We start from the raw sequence: 20,394 nt of genomic DNA on the forward strand, positions 1-20,394 counted from the left end.
GTGGTTTTTTATTTGCCTGTGTGGTGTTGCCAGTGGCGGCATCGGGAATTGTGAGATTTTTTGCCTGTGTGATTTTGCCTGAAGTGGCTGAAGTATTTTCACGTGTTCACTAGCCTTGCCTGTGTGGTGTGGTTTGTGGCGGCGTGTGTATTGCTGCCTGGCGCGTTATTGAAAAAATTAAAAATAATTTTTTGTACCTTTTATTGAGAATTGTTCTGACAAGTCTTTGCGTCGAGACTCCTTTTTTCTTGTGTTATACTGTGATTTGCCGAAACGCGGTGTCTTGGATTGTTTTGAATTTGTTTGTTGAAATGCCGAAAGCCGTGAGAGGTGTTTATGAATTTGCTTGTAAGGTTCTGGTTCGGTGATATTTGTTTAGTTCTAATTGCCTCTTGTACTGAGCTCCCAGTGGGGGTTTGCCTCAAATGGCCGTAACTATTCATGCTTTGCTGTTGCCTTATAGGGCAGGTTTTTGTCTTGATGTCGTTCAGGATCTTAAGCGTCCACAGATACCTGTATAGAGGTCATCTTTTTGTGAGACTTATCTTGGTCTTCACGGATTTTTATTTTTAGCTGTGTTATTGCGGGTTATATGTGGTCCTTTGGTCCTTATGTTTTATATTTATTTACGCTTTAACGTCAATGGTCTAATTTTGTAATTTTCTAACGCCAATAGATTTAATTAACAATATAATAATTTTAATATAATAATAATAATAATAATAATAATAATAATAATAATAATAATCATCGTTTCTTCAACCTCCTCAATGATGAACAATAAATTGTGAAATTTTAGCTTTAGATTGTGAGTAGGAGGTATTGTTCTACCAATAAGAGATGGGCTGATTCGGCTAGTGTTCGCGTAGTTTTTTCTTGCTTTAGTTTTTCTTTCGGTTACCTTAGTTCTAATTTGTGTGATGAATTGTCTCGATTCTCAAGTAAATCTATTTGTAAATAGTGCATTGGTTGCTAATCCCTGGTATGTCATTCGCGTTTTATTTAATTTCATTTAGCTATTTTCCCTCGCACCTTGTAGCCCTTTTCGGTTGGGGTGAGTGACTCCTGTTGGTTTACCATACCTCTCGGTGACCACCAGACGTTCTGTTTCAGACGTGTTGAAGTTGCTCCCTCCTGATGGGGAACCCCGGGATTTGCTTTCTTGTAGTCGCTGGTTTAGCTCTGGTTTAGTGCTCTTCCATTTTTTGTGTTGCGTGATCCCTGTTTAAACTCTATTTTTTCTTCACCTCGTTAGAATGTGGGGCATAAGAGAAAGATAATCCCGCTTGATGAATGTTTCACTTTTAGACCCGTGGATGGAGTTTCGAAATCGTGCACTTGAAATTGAACTACGATGGTCGTTCAAGTGGGTGAATATTTCCGGGGTTCCCGATCTGGAGGGGCTAGCAGCACTGTCCGATTGGAAATATGTAATTTCGTCGGGTGTATCTCCAGTTCTTCAGAATTTACGATTAAGAGACCCAAATAATTTTTTGGTTGGCGGCCTGCATCAGAATGTTGGTGCGTGGGAAAATATTCTAAAAGGCCATCCCCTGGAAGAACGGATTAGAGACTGGATACAGAATAAAGTTAACATCTTGGACTTCTCTATTATAGGATTTTGTATAAGAAATATGTTTATTTTGGTTATGCTAAGTAAGGATTGGGAAACAGTAGTGTTTGCATGCGGGCCGAGTTTGTAGTTAATGGCAAGGACTGGAATAAACATTTGTTGGCCCATACCCTTGGTGTGTTACTTTGGGTTAAAGTGTGGAGGTAGGCTAGGAGAAGGCCAGAGCGATTCCCCATACCTTATCTACACCTTATGAATAATAACACCTAGGGAGAAAATATTACACTATGCAAACTTAGTTTGCATTGGTAATTAACTCCCTTGGGATTATTTGAATATGCTATATAATAGATTGCATTGTGTCACACTCTGTCACTCAACTTAAGGCCGCGAGCTCAAATCATGTTTACCTGCCCACCCTTCCCTCCCTTCGAGTCAGTTGGGTTGAACCTTGCCTTACCACATTTACCTTCGCCCCAAACCTTATCTACACCTTATGAATAATAATACCTAGGGAGGAAATATTACACTATTGTAAAAAGCAATGTTCACTACTTTAGTACTACTAAATACTCGACCCTATTTCCATTCATTACGTTCCATTCTTCCCGGTTGTTGCTGTTGTTGTTCTTTTTTTTTTTTTTCGCGGGGGAGTGGGGGACGTGTTCATCATTTTCATCTCTTATGAGCTTGTGGTATGTTTTGTGGAGAATAATGGTAAATAATTTGATCGAACGACAATTAAGTCTATTTTCTGTTCATTCACTCATAGATTCAGACATTTAATTTTTAGGCTTATTATTCGGTTGTCACAAAAGCTGAGAAGACCCTTTTTTTTACCTTATTTTTTTTTAAGCTTTCGTAATTACGAAAACTAAGACCCCATCTTATTTTTCTTTGTTGTTTATCCATATAAATAGCATGTTCAAATTAAGTTAACACTGTTATTCATTCTACCCTGTTGTAGCTGGCTCTTTGGTTTAGATCTTCAGGATCTTGATCTGAACGAAAGTGAATGTTGCTCAATTCGCACTGAAAGACACTCGTGCCAGGGAATGCATGTCGGAACTGCAATGCTGAAGCTCTGGGCATGATTACCCGTTCGGGGCCATGCCAATTCAATTCAATTCAATTTTATTTTTCACACGTACAACGAGATTCAGTACACATAAAAACCAAGGGCAAAAAAGCACGTATTACATGAATATATTAGTTATTAATGCACAGGTAAGTTCTTTCTTCACTCCTTACTTGTGTCGCCTTTTGCCATTGTTCGTTTCTTTCAATCTACCGCAATACATGCACACATACCATTCCACGACTGAAGTTCCTTGCATAAAGGTTCTGGGCGAATTGTAATTAGTCAGTTGAATACTTTTCAGGTTACGTCAATTGTTCAGTGTAGCAGGTCCAATAACAAGACAAATTGTCCTGACGTGTAGGAATGCACGAAAAATTGACTTTATGGCATTTTATATAGTCAAATTAAGTAGTATTCGGGTATGAAAAGTTATTCATTCTCGCTGACAGTTGAGTTCAGATCTTGGCTTAAACAAGAGTAATCGACATGCCTGCGGTGCGCTAAAAGTCCCTCCAGTTGCAGGCTATTTCCGCGCGCGTTCTCAAGCATTCCAATAATGTTAACGTACAACAAGAAGCGCATCAGCAGTGATAATTATTAAAAAAAAACGGCTTGTATTCCGTTTTCCGTGGATTTCCACTGTTGTGTTTATACTTTTACTACAGACATAATTTTTTTACTGGCTTCACTCACGTTAATTCGATGGATGGAAACCCTTACGTTAGAGTTCAACTGTTTATGTTTACCGAAGCAGCATATCGCGGTCTCTAATTTTATTTACGTTGTTTCCACTCAGCCACGCACGGACGTAAAAGCTGCAATACGACCTGGTCCAAATTTCGTCAAGTTATATCATTAATCTATATCATGTTTGCTCCAAAACTGAAATCTCCAAGGGTCTCCATGGTCCACCATGCTGGTTTATATGGGACGAAGAGTTGTTAAAATATGGTAATTTTGCAGGCTCTGCGGCCTCTGTCGATAAAAGAGCACTGATTTCCAAGCACAAGGAAGTATTTCCTGAAGAAAATATATAAGACTTCATTTTATAACATTTTTCCACTGTGTATAAATCATTTTCAATGTCAACCTGTTTCGAAACTGATCCTGCTCAGTATAATATAAGTAAGAAATTCAACAAAATTACCAAATGAAAGGACTGGTTGAAAGATACATGTAGAGGGTGGGGTGGGCGGAGCAGAGTCGGGGTACGGTGGGTCATCAGTTTTTGAGCCCTTGATAAGGGGTGGGTCTATCAATTTTCTGGTACTCATTGGTTGGGGGGGGGGGAGGGGTGGGTCATCCTATTTTATAACAGGCCGTAGGTACGCATTTATCTGCTAACCCGCAGGCGAAATTGCGAAATTTCACTAGAAAGAGAAAGCAGCATTCCAGCTTTCTCTAGTATGAGGTAGATCAACAAGACCTGGTAGGGAAATACATCCACCACTTCGCCTAACTTAACATGATGAAACTTTGCAATAGCATAATTGCTTTGGAAATCTCAACAGGAATATTTGTCTGCAAGGGAACCCACAGTTTCCTTATCTTATCCTTCTTCGATGGAGTATTTGCATGTTTTGTCAGCTGAAGGTAAAAATGTTTATTAACAGAGTATTTAATCTCAGTGTACAGTATGTTTGCTTATCATGATTAAAAAATCCAAGCAATAAAGTCTGTACTTTATGATTGAATAAATATTCATAACTATTCATAAGCCCTATGTTTTTTTAGGCTTCCTCTTCAATACTTCAGTGCATTTTTTAGTATTTGCATGTAAGGGTTAGAAAATGAACGGAGTGTTCTATGTAAGGGTTTATGTAATGAACGAGAGTGTTCTATGGGAGATAGAGAACGTCATTGAAAAATATAACTTCTCGTTTTTGTATTTCTTTCGCAATCATTTAAATTTGTTTAACTTGGAAAATGCTGGCGAACTCTCCAGGAACTAAATTAGTATGAACGACGTCAAAGTAAGAAAAAATAAAGAAGATTTTGCGTCATACGCTCCCGTTCTCGAGAAAACCTAAAATTTGGTCATTTCACGCTGTTGTTTTGCAGAGGACAGTAAAGAAATGTACCAAAATGTAAAACACACATGCAAAGCGATTGTTTTTGCTCATTAAGCCTATTGTTTTGGGGCGTTCTCGTTGCCAGCGCCGTCCTCGTTTCTTAAACTCCCTAGTGCCTTGAGCATAGTCATACGGATTACCGCTACGAGCCAACTTCTATCTAATGCGAGAGGCGCTTTTCAGTCCCATAGGACACGAGCGTTCATTCAGTCTAACCGTCTCAGAACATGGTCATTTCCGCGTTTTCCGCATTTAATTGTGTCATTCACACTTGCGAATCACGTTGTTACTTTGTTTTTGATATCACCGGCGTAATGTTGGTAGAGTTTTATGCATAACCTGTGCATAACAATGCTTTTCTTTCTTTGGAGCTTTGTTTATTCTTTGTTGTTTTGATGGCCGGCCTCATTTGCTCGGGCTTAGCCTGCGTGGTCGGCATAATCGGGGAAGGGGAAGGGGAGCGAGGGAGGCGAGAAAAAATTTTTTCTCGCCTCCCTCGCTCCCCTTCCCCTTCCCCGATTACGCCGGCCACGCAGGCTAGCTCGGGCTATGAGCCAGTATACAGCGCTCGAGGATTTTGAGGTCGTCCTTACCACTCAAGAATTACTTGCTTTTAAGAGCGTAGACATATCCGAGTGCTTGGGAATGAATTCGATAAAAGTGCAAGTTCCAAAAGCTTACAACAGTGAACGAAATTGAGCAAAGAGAAAGAGACAGAATTCCGAAGAAAACTCGACAAAGTACCGCGCGGTCGAGTTACGTCTATCGAACCTGGGCTGAATACCGAAACACACAAATTGAAACCCTTGGAGATGAGTATGGTCCGTGCCAGTTGATTTGGACACCACCCCCGTGAAAGAGGTAAATTATATTACTGGCTTACAAGATTCATATTGGAAGTCATGAGAGGTGATGGCAAGTCGTAGCCCCCGTCTCTTTACGTAATTTAATGCCGCATTCACACCAAGGCTTAAACACGTTTCAAAGCTGTTTAGTCAGTCATGGGCTCCTGGGGCCCGTTTCTCGAAAGTCCCGGTAACTTACCGGGCCCGATAAATGTCTTTCGTGATAAATGTCTCTTAAAAGAAGTCAATTTTTGTCAGCTTTGAATACTAAATTTTAAAATCTTACAATTCTATGAAAGCATTGGCCAAGTACCATGTCTGTAATCACTGCGTAATCGGCGAAAAAACATTTAAAAATATACTTTTCGGGTCCGGTAAGTTACCGGGACTTTCGAGAAACGGGCCCCTGGTTTAGTTAAACACAGTTTAAAACTGTTTCCTTCATGAAATCTGCTTTCGGATTCTTGTTGACTACTGGTTAAAGTTTACTTGAATCCGTGATGTCTAAGCCAATTAAGTTGAGGGTAAATGGAGGCGATACAGGCGATAGAAAAAAAAAAACACAATAATAACGATAAAATAAAACCACACACACACACAACCACACATAAACATTACAAAACTCGAGTTTGATATTTCAAATCTCCCTCCAAAACAAAGAAGTTGGTTGCAGGGAGTTTTTCGGTTTGGGGCTTCCTGTCGGAATCCCCTGCCACAACGTTCTTCAGGCGTCAAGCAGGGTAGGGTAGGGCCTTATTTCCTCCCTCGGCGTCAAGGTGACCAATATATAGGTTGAGAAAAGATAACATCGGCCTACGGGAGGTGACGTTATCGGGTGATTCTTCGGAGCAGCCACGATCCGAGATCCGATTATACCGGAAATTGACCTGTATTCACTCTCTTTTAGTAGTAATGGCGGACGACGTCGGTGAAATAAAGACTTCGAACGTTTGTTAGGATTCGTTATGGTAGAATACAGAGTTCTTTCTACTTTCGTTTCTCGGTGTCTGAACACTGATCTCAAGGATTTTACGCTCGATTTGTGGAAGAAACGTGGAACCATGAAAACAGTCAAGATTTGCTCAGGTAACATCGACCTACGGGAGGTTAACAGAGGTCTTAACATCGACCTAAAGGAGGCTAACATCGGCCTACGGGAGGTTAACATCAGCCTAAGGGAGGTACGTTTTATAGCACCACGTTTGTATCGTATGTATTATACTGGCACAATCGTACACATGGAAAGCTTATTTGCAAGCATTAAAACTTACAATCTTGCAGGGGTTTTTCTAATCATATCGTTGACCAGCTGAGTGTCATTTCATTTATTACCAACTCATAACATCCACCTACAGGAGGTTAACATCTACCTAAGGGAGGTAGAGTGGCCTACAGTGTACATTTTATAGTTTATGTTTTATAATAGTCAATTCATACGCATATAAGCTTACACTCTCGCAGGGAAACTTGGGATCATAAGGAGCTTTTCTATCGTTGACTTGAATTTCATAATTGTCATTTTTACCAACTCATAACATCCACCTACAGGACAGATGTACAGGAGGTAAACATCTACCTAAGGGAGGTTATGGTATTATAATAAGGAAGGATGGACTTGAAGAAAGCTTACGAATCTTAAGGGGCTTTTGCACTTCGTGTACATGCCGTTTTAGAATAAATTTAATATAAACATTTATTATTATTATTATTATTTTCATTATTTTTATTATTATTATAATTTTATTATTATTATTATTATTATTATTATTTGAAAAGCCTTTTAATCTCACTAGAATGAGAATAATGAGAGTTTTCTCATTTTTTTATTTACACTTATAACATGGAATATAATATATTATTATCAAAATTAGTTTGTGGCCAACAAAGACCTACGCTGGGCCATTTATATTCATCTAATGCAACACTTTTACAGCCGTAAAGATTTGCTGTGAGAGGTGTTATGGGTTAAAATAGAAAAATTGCAGGTGCATTAAAATAGCATAATAGCTGTTATGATGATTAAAGGCAATTGTTCTCTTGTTGTGGTTGTCATTTTTTCTTGGTTGACCCCATCAACCTGTAATTTCCACATTAAATTTTGCTAGAAGTGACTGTTTATGACTGTTGAAATGATAGATCATTTTTAAAAATATAACCCTTAATATGTCAGAATTTATTTTAATTTAATTTGTGATCTGACTTACAAGAGATTTGACTGTTTGACTGCTTCATTTTTTATTTGCCATTAACCAAAAAATACAACATAAATACATTAAAGATGATACACAATATTCCTACTAAACTATTTACAAGATGAAATGTGTTAAAGGCTAGGAAGCCTATATAGAAGCCTGGGGCTTATTAACTATCGGCTTCCTGGAACTATAGGATAAACCATAAAAGTTAATGGTACTGAATGAAAATTCCAATTAAATTTTTTTTAAAAGAAGAAAAAAAAAAGAAAAGGTGTGTAGCTCAGCAAAGAGTCAATTTAACTAAGAAAGAAGGAATTTTCTAAGTCTTTTGCCAAACAAACTGATACTTTCACTGTTTTGAATTTCACGACTAAGCGAGTTGAAAAACGTAGGACCTTGAAACCGAATTGAGAATTTTCAAAGATTAGTTCGACAATAAGGTATATAGAAGAGGTTGGAATTTCTTGTATTATAAGAATGTATCTGGCTTGCAAGAGTAAACATATCACGAAAATAATTTGAAAGTAAGCTTCTTTTAAAAAGATACATAAATTTACCTATTTGGTATTAATAAATGTCAGAGAATTTTAAAAATCTCCTGTTCTTTAAAAAGAACACCAGTATGCGCATCAAAAGAAACTTTATATAGTATTCTGATTATCTTCATTTGCAGAACAATAATCCAATTTAAATTAGACTGATATGTTGATCCCCACACAGAAACACAATAAATTAAGTACGGGTAAACTAGACTATAGTACAAGGAGTGTAAGAAGGTTTTGGGAAGGCAAAAATTAGACTTATAAAATTAATAATACCTACTGATTTTGATATTTTTCTAGAAACACTAAGAATGTGAGGTTTCCATGACAAATGCTCATCGAGGATAACGCCTAAAAATACTGTCTCTTTCACACGTTCAATTGCATTGTTGTCAATTGAATAGATATATCAAGTGTTTTCCTCCTTTGGGGTGGACTAAAAACCATAAAATTTGATCTTTTAAAGTTAATGGACCGCTTGTTTGCTCGACACCATTGAGTTAATTTAAGCATTTCAGAATTCAAGATTCCAGGAAGCAAGTTAAAATCTTTGTGGGAGAAAAATAATTTTGTTTGTATCATCTGCAAAAAGAATAAAATCCACGACCTTTGACACGTTACACAGATCATTTATAAAGAGTAGAAAGAGTAGGGGACCTAGTATAGAACCCTGAGTCACCCCGCACTTAATTTTGCAAGACTCCGAACTGACACCATTAAATTACACATATTGTTGTCTATTGCTTAGATAGCTTTCGAACCCTCTAAGTGAAGTGCCACGAACACCATAATGCTCTAATTTTGAAATCAAAATGTTATGATCAACGGTGTCAAAGGCCTTGGACAAGTCTATAAAAATACCAACTGTGCATTCCTTATTGTCAATGGCAGAAGAGATTTTGTCATATAAACAAGCAAGAGCATAAGCGCTAGCGGTGGAGTGATGCTTGGGAAAACCATACTGATTGTCAGAGAGAATGTTATGATTATTAAGACACCTTAAAAGACAATTGAACATTACTCTCTCATTGCTTACTACAGTACATTAACAATATTGCTTTTATTTTATTTCTTTTCAGAATGCAATACTTAAACTGCACAGACCGCTGAAGAAACAGCTACTTCAAAGACACCTATGACTCATTAATTTCACAAAAGACATTGTGTACTCAATTCATAGGCATAGAAGCTTACTCTTCAGCAGGGAAACTTGGGATGATAAGGAGCTTTTTTATCATTGACTTGAATTTCATTTTATTTTTACCAAGTGATAACAATTCCACCTACGTATACAGTAGGCAAACATCTACCTGAGGGAGGTTATGATGTTTATAGCACCATGCAAGTATGTATTATAATAGGGAAGAATTGACTTGAAGAAAGCTTATGAATCTTAAGGGGCCTTTGCACTTTGTGCTCAAGGCCCTCAAATTTGGAATGACAACCCTCTTGATTTAGGCAATTCGCTTACTATCTCGAATTGTAGACAAACACTTAGAGATTACTTCCATTACTTGAACTCTCGTATACATGGCTTAGCTTAATTTAATATTTTATTTGTTATTTATTTAATTGTTTTCATTTAAGTTATTATTATTATTATTATTATTATTATTATTATTACCACTATTATTAACATTAATATTTATCTATTTATTTATTTATTTGTAAACTGTAAAGTAATTGCACCATTTTCACCAATCTCCTGTATGAATTGTGCCATATAAGCCCCCGGCTTCGGCATCTCAAATATCGATTTATTACTTATTACCATGCACTCTCTTGTACTATTATTATGAATAAAGAGCATTATATATTATATTGTCTCAGTTGTTCAATAATTATTGTTGTCAAACAGAAGGAACAAAAAGAGAAAAGTCCAAATTCTCCCATGCCAAAGGTACAGTGTAAATTCAGTTCAATTTCTCTTCCCCAGCCAAATTAAATTCCCTTCTTCCCAGGCATGGTCCATGGTCAAATGCCATGTGGGGGCGGGGGGGGGGGGAGAACAGGGCATTTATTTTTTGTTCAAATTTGACTTGTTCTCCAACTCATGACAAAGTTCCACTCGTATGTAGAAGCATAGAGCTTACTTGATAACAAATGACACGTCATGAGCTTAAAACATGAAAATGAAAACATTTAGGGGTGGTCATTTGGATCTTTTGAAAAGCACACTTAAAGGTTCATGGCATGGCTCAATTTCATTTTGACCTTTACTTGAGGTACAGATTTGTTGACTTACAAAATAATAGCTCTTTATGTCATATCTTTTTGACTCAGTAGCCATAAAGGTTAGCAACCATAACTGTAATTGAATATGGATATTTGAAAGATGCATTTCAATATCAGGATTAAGTAGAAGAAAGACCCTCAGTTATTTTTTGGGATTTCTTTTCACAACTGCTTAAGGACGGTGCCTACTAATAGCAAAGAATTTATGCACGGTTTATCACTATGCGGGAAATTAAGCAGATCTTGGTAGTGGGTATTGAAATCCAAAAAGGAAATTGGGGGTAACCACGCATTTTTTAGAGATAACTAAGCAACAATAATTATTCTAAAAAGCAGCAAAATACAAAGCAATGTATGGTGCTTTTTTCCAAATTGAAGCTTTATTATCTCTGAAAAATGCAGGGTTCCCCCCCAATTTTCTTTTTGGATACCAAAATCACTTGCTAAGTTCTGCTTTCTCCGCATAGTTTTAAAAAGCGCAAAAATATCCCTGTAATAGTAGGCACCACCCATAGGAAACCCGAGTATCTCCAGATGCGCAGAACGTATGTGCAGTAACAATAGTAGGCACCGTCCTTAAGTTGTAGAAAGGACTAAGAATCTTTCTTCCAATTAAACATTACTAAAAAATGTTGGTCATTTTGTATCTTTCCACTCTAAGTGGTACATATATACCAATCTACACAATTTCCTGCCAGAGAGGAACAAAATTATGACCATTTGCATCCAATTCATCATTATATGGGAGATCCTCCATCAATTAACCCTACAAACTTCTCAAACTCATTAATAATTCAAAAGACAAAGGAAATCATGCACCGTGACGTGTTTGGAAAATCTGATGAAAAACTCCTTGTTTTTGCATCCTTAATTTCTCCTTGAAAATCAGTTTGTTTGAGAAGTCACATCAAACACTCGTCACAGTGTTTCATCACAATATCAAAAACCTCGAAGTTCGTCGCGTTGTATTTTCAACTCTCTTCTCGGTGTTTGATACGTGATGAAACACTGTGTCTCGTGTTTGATATATTACTTGAAATATCAAATTTTACATAATTTTGCCACATGACGAGAGGTCAAGCTTGACAATAACAGTTCAACAACATCTGTTGTACACAATGTCTTTTGAGGAATTAATGAGTCATAGGTGTCTTTGAAGTAGCAGTTTCTTCAGTCGTCTGCACAGTTTAAGTATTGCATTCTGAAAAGAAATAAAATAAAACCAATATTGTTTATGTACTGTAGTAAGCAGTCAAACAGTCAAACCTCTTGTAAGTGATCACAAATTAAATTGAAATAAATTCTGACATATTAAGGGTTATATTTTTAAAAAAATTATGATCTATCATTTCAACAGTCATAAACAGTCACTTCCAGCAAAATTTAATGTGGAAGTAGAGGTTAATGGGGTCAGCCAAGAAAAAATGACAACAACAACAACAAGAAAATAATTGCCTTTAATCATCATAACAGCTTTTATGCTATTTTAATGCACCTGCAATTTTTCTATTTTAACCCATCTCCCGTCTCACAGCAAATCTTTATGGCTGTGAAAGTGTTTCATTAGATGAATATAAATGGCCCAGCGTAGGTCAGTGTGTTGCCAAAAAATAATATTGATAATAATATATTTTATTAAAAACTGGATCATTGTATAATGCATTTGAGCGATTTGATTGGCTTAGCGGCCATGGTATATGAGCCATTATACCATGCCCGAGAAAAAGAGACCATTAAATTGTCTTCTAATTGTTACTTGCAAAGTGGAATCTGCAAAATCTAGCAATATTTTGTGATTGTTTTTAATAAAACAATTATTCCACTCATGCTTGTTGGATATGAGATGATTATAGCCAACTCAGCGCTACGCGCCTCGTTGGCTATCTATCATCTCATATCCAACACGCGCTCGTGGAATAATTGTTAAATATTCCATGTTATGAGTGTAAATAAAAAAATGAGAAAACTCTCATTAATCTCATTCTAGTGAGATTAAAAGGCTTTTCAAATAATAATAATGATAATAATAATAATAATAATAATAATTTTTTATAAATAAATTTATTCTAAAACGGCATGTATTCGAAATGCAAAAGCCCCTTAAGATTTGTAAGCTTTTTTCAAGTCAATCGTTCCTTATTATAATACCTACTTGCATGGTGCTTTAAAAATCATAACCTCCCTTAGGTAGATGTTACCGTCCTGTAGGTGGATGTTATGAGTTGGTAATAAATGAAATGACACTCAGGTTAACGATCTGAAAAGCCCCTGAAAGATTGTAAGTTTTAATGCTTGCAAATAAGCTTTCCATGTGTACGATTGTGCCAGTATAATACATACGATACAAACATGGTGCTATAAAACGTACCTCCCTTAGGCCGATGTTAACCTCCCGTAGGCCGATAGGTCGATGTTAAGACCTCTGTTAACCTCCCGTAGGTCGATGTTACCTGAGCAGATCTTGACTGTTTTCATGGTTCCACGTTTCTTCCACAAATCGAGCGTAAAATCCTTGAGATCAGTGTTCAGACGCCGAGAAACGAAGGTAGATTCTCAACCCAATATATATGGCCAAAACGCGCTTGGGCTCTGGAGACGAGATTGCCCAGCAAGCTCTGTGGTAGTAGACTGGCCTTGAGTAAACGCGGGAAACAAGTCCGTAGCTAGTGGCTCTAAATAGTTGCAGCGTTTTTACATGTTCTCGTTTAATATTCGCCAGCTTATCGCCATCCGGTTGTTTGTTTCAAAGACTTCTTGGACTCCCACAGGTACGTATAAGTCAGGTTATCTTCAAATATTTACTCGTGTGCTCGAACAACGGATTACCGTACAGTAGGTTACAGTGTATGTGCCTATCTCAGGGACGCTTTACGTATTTATGTTTCGTTTATTCCTCGTAGACTTTAAATAAAACCCGTAAGATAGGTTCTAATGAGTTATTGATCTATAGTCTACTTTTGCTAGCTTGCGACCGGTTTCGTTCAGTCAAAAAAACAAGGTTTGCTTCCAAGTAAGAATTACGAGTTAACTGTTTCACATTTTCGAGCAACTTCACGGGAAAAAACTTGTTATATTTTTGTGAGGTAAGTTATGCCTATATTCTTGGACAGCGCGAAGGCCAAAGGTATTTTTAAGTTCAACAACAGTTTCATAAGCGGCAAAATACAGTACCGCTTGAAACTATTAGACCATTTGCACACGGTAAGAGCCTCGTCTTTGCCTATCGGGATTTCCGCGAATTCACCGCGGTGGGACGAAACCACGACCGCAGCAAAGATGAAAGCAACCAAAAGCCGCAATGAATAAGATACGACAACAGGCCTTATCACGGTTTTCGACGCCATTTTGACGGGTAGGCAAACAGGCTTGAAATAACAGTGTTTGTATGGAAATCCGATGTCAAATATTTTTCATAAAACATCTGAAAAATTCATGAATTGGAAACTTCTGGCACTAGGAAAAGGATTTTAGGAACAAAATTGGAGGGATGTAGCTGTGCCAGAAAGCGTCCAGTCGTGTTTTGAACTTTCCATACATTTCCCTGTATTTTTTTCCTGCGAACTATTTTAGTAGCAGCTCACAGCTGGTTCGCTATGCAGACAAATGTAGGGAAAGTTCAAAACACGACTGGACGCTTTCTGTCACAGCTACATCCCTCTAATTTTGTTCTTAAAATCCTTTTTCTAGTGAGTGCCAAAAGTTTCCAATTCATAAATTTTTCAGAAGCGATGTTTTATGAAAATTATTTGACATTGGATTTCCATACAAACAATGTTATTTCAAGCCTGTTTGCCTACACGTCAAAATGGCGTCGAAAACCATGATAAGGCCTATGCCTCTCTCGTAAGCGACAACCCTTGGGGCACGACAAAGTGGGCGCTTATGGAAAAGATCAACAAAACAAGCTTAATACTAGATTGATTGATTAATTAATTACAAAAAAAAAAATGAGCTTATCAGCTAAAATTAGGCAAATAGTTACATTTTCTGCAGAGACAATCTTATGGCATTTCTATTCCATGGCTTGAGGAAAAGATTGAAACCACCGGCATATTTCAAGTTGAATTGCGCCTGGACTATCTACTGTTATTATCTGTCAGCGGTCCGGGGTAGCGTCATTTAAAATTAAACATTTGTCACTTCTGAGTAAAAATAATAATCTTTATTGAGGAAATCAATTTCACTCTGATAAGTGATTTACAAAAGAGTCCTCGAAAATTAAAAAGAACAAAAAAGGAAAAATACAGCTAATATATGAATATATAAGACTTAGACTAAAGACTATTTACATTTCTTAACACTCTTTAATTATTTACTAACGATCATACGTGATTATGTTGGGTGGTTGCTTACAAGAAACAGAAAACAGAAGAATAGGTCAATTTCTGGCCTAAAAGTGGTTGCGGTCCCTTAAGAAATTTGAGTTGTGGTCGCTTACGAGAGAGCTCTTGAAACGGTATTTAACTGAGAAACAAAATGTTTTATACGATGTGGTCGCTTACGGGAGGTGATCGCTTACGAGAAGTGGTCGCTTTGAGAGAGTTGACTGTAATTACTATTATCAGGGTATTGTTAAAAAAAAAAACATACAAAAGAATGTGTGAGGACTCATAGAATCGAAAGCCAAACGACCAACAATTTGTTTTGTGGACTGAATTTTTTTTTGTAGACTGATGTTTCTTTTTCTACATTGGGAACTTGTTCAGTTTTTGTCACCCTACAGGCAATAATCACGGAGCAACAGAAATAGTTTCAGTCTAATTCTTGCCGTTAATGCCACACAGACAAGAAAGATTTTTGTTTAATTAGCCTCCTGATGTAAAGTGCGCAATGCCATATATAAGAATGACACTGATCAAGATCGCGAGGTTTGCACCATTTTTATTCAAAATATGCAGTCGGATTACGGCACGGATGTGGACGAAAACAAACTGTGTTTTGTTGTTGTTGGCCTAGGTGCAGCTGGAAGTGCCAGAGAAGTGAGGCCTTAAAATGGTCACGCAATAGAAGTCGCCAGTCACGCCAATCGCCGAGCGGTGTCCCCCAAATTAATGCCAAACGTGTCTAGTGGTCCTTACTTTAGTTTATTACTCTATGTTTCATTAGAGCTTGTGTGTTTAGATACTTTAAACGGAACAGTGACATTAATATGAAGCAAAATAAACAACAAAATCAGTGTTTTTATAATCTCAGTTAAGGAGGGTGCCTACTAATACCGAACTATTTTTACACGGTTTATGACTATTCGGGAAAAGGAGATCTTAGCAATGGCTATTGGAATCCATGCAATTTTCAAAGATAATCGACCAAACAATTATTCTAAAAAGCCGTAAAAGACAAAGCAATGTATGGTGTTTTTTTCTTAATTGAAGCTTTGTTATCTCTGAAAAATGCATGATTACCCCCAATTTTTACTTGGTATACCAAGAGCTCTTGCTGAGTTCTGCTTTCTCCGCAAAGTTTTAAACCACGCAAAAATATCCCTGTATTACTAGGCATCACCCATAGGAATCCTGAGTATCTCAAGATGCGCAGAACGTATGCGCAGTAGCAAAAGTAGGCACCATCCTTAATTGCATAAGAAAGAAGCGTAATAATAAATCGAAGAGTAAGCAAGAAGTAAAAAATAATCCAAGAGCACAGAAGTAATCACTTTTGCTCCATAAATATTGACTAGGAAAAACACATGTAAAAGAAGTAATTTTCCGTGTTTTTCATCCTGACCCTGGCAGGACTAGATGCTGAAATAATAAAATGTTTTACCATTAATTTTGAATGCGGGTCTTGTATTGTTTACTAGATAGTAACGCCATCTAATATGTTTGAAACAAATTCTCCTCAAAGGACTCCTTGGGATTAGCGATTGTTATCGATTACTGTCAATTGCTATCAATAATTATTATCCATTATCTCAATCAACAATAATCAATAATAAATTCTTTCTGTGAGTTCAATTGTTATCGATAACTGATATCGATTGTATTGATTGATTTCCGACATCTATTTATATCAATTGACTATGTCTGGCTGACCTTTGCATTGCTTTGCGTATCAAAAGGAAAATTGCGAGTGAAGTTTAATTGTTTTGTACATTAAGCATATAACTTTAGGCATAATCCAAAATATTGTTACATTTACCAGTTCAATTCATGAATTCACTTGAACAGAGTGCTTTGATTATTTCCCTTCTGAGTGAGAGCTTCCGTAAGCCCAACAGTTTGCATATTGTAGAAATTATTGTCACTTGAAGAACTTGAAAACAAAGTGAACAATAACCTATTCAAACCCAACCGCATCCTGACCTTTACCACAGCTTAAGTTAGCCGGAAAAACCTATGCCAAACCGGGTTTTCATTGCGGTTAGACAGGGTTTTGCCAAGGTAAAACTGCGGAGGCAAAATGGCGGCAAATGGTCCAATAGTTTCAAGCGGTACTGTATTTTAATTTAACATTGCTTGTTTGGAGGAACATTTATCCCCTTAAGTGAATACAACCGGTAAACAAGATTTACTGATAAGTTCAAAACTTGGCTATATATTTTTTCTCAAGTTTTGTGATTTGAAACCCCGCCAAGCAAGTACAAGTTGTATTAAGTGTCATTGAGCCCGACAGGGGGATGGTAAAAAAAAAGTCGCACTACGAGCCTAAGTGGCCCACACAGCCGGAGGTTAATCCGGTTTCTGTAGCATGCAGCAACTAGGAGTATTACTATTTCCCCCTGGATGGGATGTCAGTCCATCGCAGGGTTACCCTCAGCAGTATGTCGCCGGTACCAATTTATACACCTGGGTGAAGAGAGACAATGTGGAGCAAAGTTTCTTGTCTAAGGAAATTACTATCACACCAAGATGGGGTTCAACAATTTATTGACAAAAGATGAACAGGCTAACAACTTAATATTGACCCTCACCTTATGGGTGGGAGGGTAGGGTTTCAAGGCCTAACAGAGATTGTCCAACACGAGAGTGAACTCGAGCACACATCCTAATGACGTCACTGGTTCTGAGTGGCCAATGACCATGCGCTATTAATTACAAGCATTAACTCTTGCAACTTAATCCTACCCAACAACGCAGTAATGAAGAGACCAACCTGGCCTCAAACCAACGACCCTCTGATTGTCCAATTGAAAGTCGACGCGCTTATCACTACACCACCACGCCTCCACAGGGGGATAGTAGAGGTGCTTTTTTCCTCATGAGCCACATGTTTTATTAAAAGGCTCGTTATATGTATGAAATAAAATTCTGGGATAATCTGGAATTAGATAACATGCGATGTATGGCAAAAAAATTTTTCACAAAACCTTCCATAACAGATTGTTTAGCTTTAATACTTGAGGAAGGTCTCTCCCAAACTGACTTTAAAATGCTTTTTTAGTCAGGAAAAAGGTAGCATATACTTTCAATATTACTTAGTTTTTCTAAGTTGATTTTAACCCCTAATATCAAAGAACAAACTCTCCTATCTTGTCCCCAAGCCAAGAGAAGTTATTAAGTAATGTTTAAAAATGATCAGGAGTGTTTTATCTGGTTTAAAACCACGAGGCGTAGCAGAGTGGTTTCAGACCTGATAAAACACGTGCTGCAAGTTTTTTGAACAGCTTCAAAAACATTCCTGGAAAAGGGTGTGTCAATAGAAATATAGAGTTCATTACAATTATGCTTTTGTGAACGTTGGAAATTAGCATACGAGAAAAACACTGCATACTAATGGAGTGTTTTATCAGCTGATAAAACACCGCATACTAATAAGGAGGAGGTTTGTCAATATAAAGTCATTGCGTGTGATGTATTATCAACCATTTGATAGGTCAATGGGCTTATGAATTATTAATGAGTTTTGAAAAATTTCGAGAAAATTCACCTTGGGTGATTATATCCTTAATTTTCATGACCTCGAAGGTTGGATAAGTATTGATATTACCGGGAGAAATTTGATGCTCATCACTGTTAGGGCTTAAAGGGTTAGTCATCTAAGAATGACCGTCCAAGAATAGGGACTACCTGTCCGAGAATAGGCCACTCATCTCCTACAATAGTTTTCACAATTACTGAGAAACCTCAGGTATTCAATCAGCTAATCTTTAGGATGTGTTTACGTAAGGAAGGAACGATACACTAGAAATGTCCCGCCCTTGTGTGGTAAGTTATTGTGATAAATGCAAAAATTGTCTAAGAATAGGCACATATACTGTAATATTGTTTTGTTTTGAGCTTAAGTTCATATATAAGCCTATTTGGAAATTCACTTTTTGTGTTAAATCCATATTTAGTTTGTAGAGAAAGACCAAACTTTGTGACATCACGATGAACTTCCCATGAACGCTAACTGTGCACTGCTGCTATTGTTGAAGAAGCTAGACTTGAGCTTATATCATATACAAAATATTTTCAATTTGTGGATGGGATCAATCCTATAACTGTGGTAAGTTGGTTTAAAAGTTTCATTGTATTTTTTGAGTGGTTGTTAACAAATCAAGGCATGATCGAGCAAACCGAAATAACTAAGGAAACTGGTTTAATGAATATTGTTTCGGGTATGCTGTCCAACTTTATCATTTTGTCAGGATCTAATAATAATTATTAATGCAGGACCTCTCAGCATTACATTACTTCAACACCACAACACTTGCCAAATTGGCAACCTTTGTGACAATTTTAGTTGCCTTTTTTGCTGCTGATTCTGGTCAGCAAACCAGTCCCAGCTTGGAGTCTGATCGTCAATAATAGATTTTTGTGAGGATGGAGTCGAGATTATTAACTCATTTTAACCAGTACTGTATCTCATATTTTAGCCGCATTGTTTTGGTGACAAATGTAAAATTCTCCATATGTCTCATGAATATTTCACTGCTAAATTTGCATATTGACGTCAAAGATAATTACATACTTTTGCATTTTAAAACAGTCAATGCCAAATAGCAAACGTCAGGCTGCTGTTTGTCTTAAAACGGCTGATTTTCTCTTTGTTGGAAAAAGGTGTCAGTTTAAGTTTTTCTTCAGCCTGTCAGCCACAGCTATCAAGCAAACTTCAAAAATTATTCAAAATTCACATGACATGCGTGATGTTACCCACGTCTATCCATAACAACATTAATGACTAAAAGTGTTTTTTGTTTTAGTACGTGTAACCATACTGCAATTGTTTCGATAGTATATTTACTTAAATAAAACATTTTAGGTGAGAGGATTTTATGTTCGGACAACTCAAATCTGGAAAGTACTCGTCTGATGGACGAGTGAAATGAAAGAAAATTTTTGTGTCCTGCAAAGATGAAAGTGTGCATTCTTTTTCTGGTTTGGCTCCCTTAAAGATTGAATAAAAAAAGTTTTAACAGTAAGCTTCCATAACATTTTTGTTCCAAGAACCACTGTAAATTTTGTTCCTTGTCTCGTGTTTGTCGCCGAATGAAACTTGATGCATGTGAACAGTCTTGGTTCAACCTAGCATGTGACTAAAAATCTTCCCTGTGTGTTCATACAGTACCGCGTAGAACTATAGACCCATTTGCCACGTTGCCGCGGGGTAACTCGCGGCTTTCCCTCGGTTTTCCTGCAGTAGGACGCTTTTTTGCCTAGGTTCCATCACGGTTAATGGCTCCAAAGTTGCTGCAGGAAAGTTCACCTAGGTAAAACCTCGGTAAAGAAAAGACGCGGTAGAGTTTGAATAGGCTTTTTTCTCCTTTGTGTTTTGGTTCAACAACTTCTAATGGCAAGACATTAACTAGGGAGGACGATCATGTGCGATACACATACCATTTTCAGCCCTTGAACCATTTGAAGAAAATGAGAATCCATTTTAGGGTATCCGACCACATTTGAAAAATCCTTTTAGGAAGATTCTGATTT

At 37.2% G+C, this 20,394-nt stretch overlaps 3 long non-coding RNA genes across 3 annotated transcripts in view; 2 read left to right on the top strand and 1 right to left on the bottom strand.

Moving 5' to 3' along the window:
• The first annotated feature begins 6,371 nt into the window (after positions 1-6,371).
• On the top strand, positions 6,372-9,488 carry LOC146488529 (uncharacterized). Its single transcript, XR_014866348.1, has 2 exons — positions 6,372-6,752; positions 9,388-9,488. It is a non-coding gene; the product is annotated as an uncharacterized LOC146488529 (long non-coding RNA).
• Positions 9,489-9,852: 364 nt separating this feature from the next.
• Positions 9,853-13,054, bottom strand: LOC146488530 (uncharacterized). Its single transcript, XR_014866350.1, has 2 exons — positions 12,912-13,054; positions 9,853-11,744 (listed from the first exon to the last, which is right to left on the bottom strand). It is a non-coding gene; the product is annotated as an uncharacterized LOC146488530 (long non-coding RNA).
• Positions 13,055-17,288: 4,234 nt separating this feature from the next.
• The window catches only part of LOC146488531 (uncharacterized), a 43,420-nt gene continuing 40,314 nt past the window's right edge, over positions 17,289-20,394 (top strand). Inside the window, exon 1 of the long non-coding RNA XR_014866357.1 lies at positions 17,289-17,357. This is a non-coding gene — a long non-coding RNA (uncharacterized LOC146488531). The remainder of the gene's footprint in view (positions 17,358-20,394) is intronic.

The sequence above is a fragment of the Pavona decussata genome, unplaced genomic scaffold, assembly GCF_977016875.1.
Source record: "Pavona decussata unplaced genomic scaffold, jaPavDecu1.1 SCAFFOLD_9, whole genome shotgun sequence".
Lineage (NCBI taxonomy): Eukaryota > Metazoa > Cnidaria > Anthozoa > Scleractinia > Agariciidae > Pavona > Pavona decussata.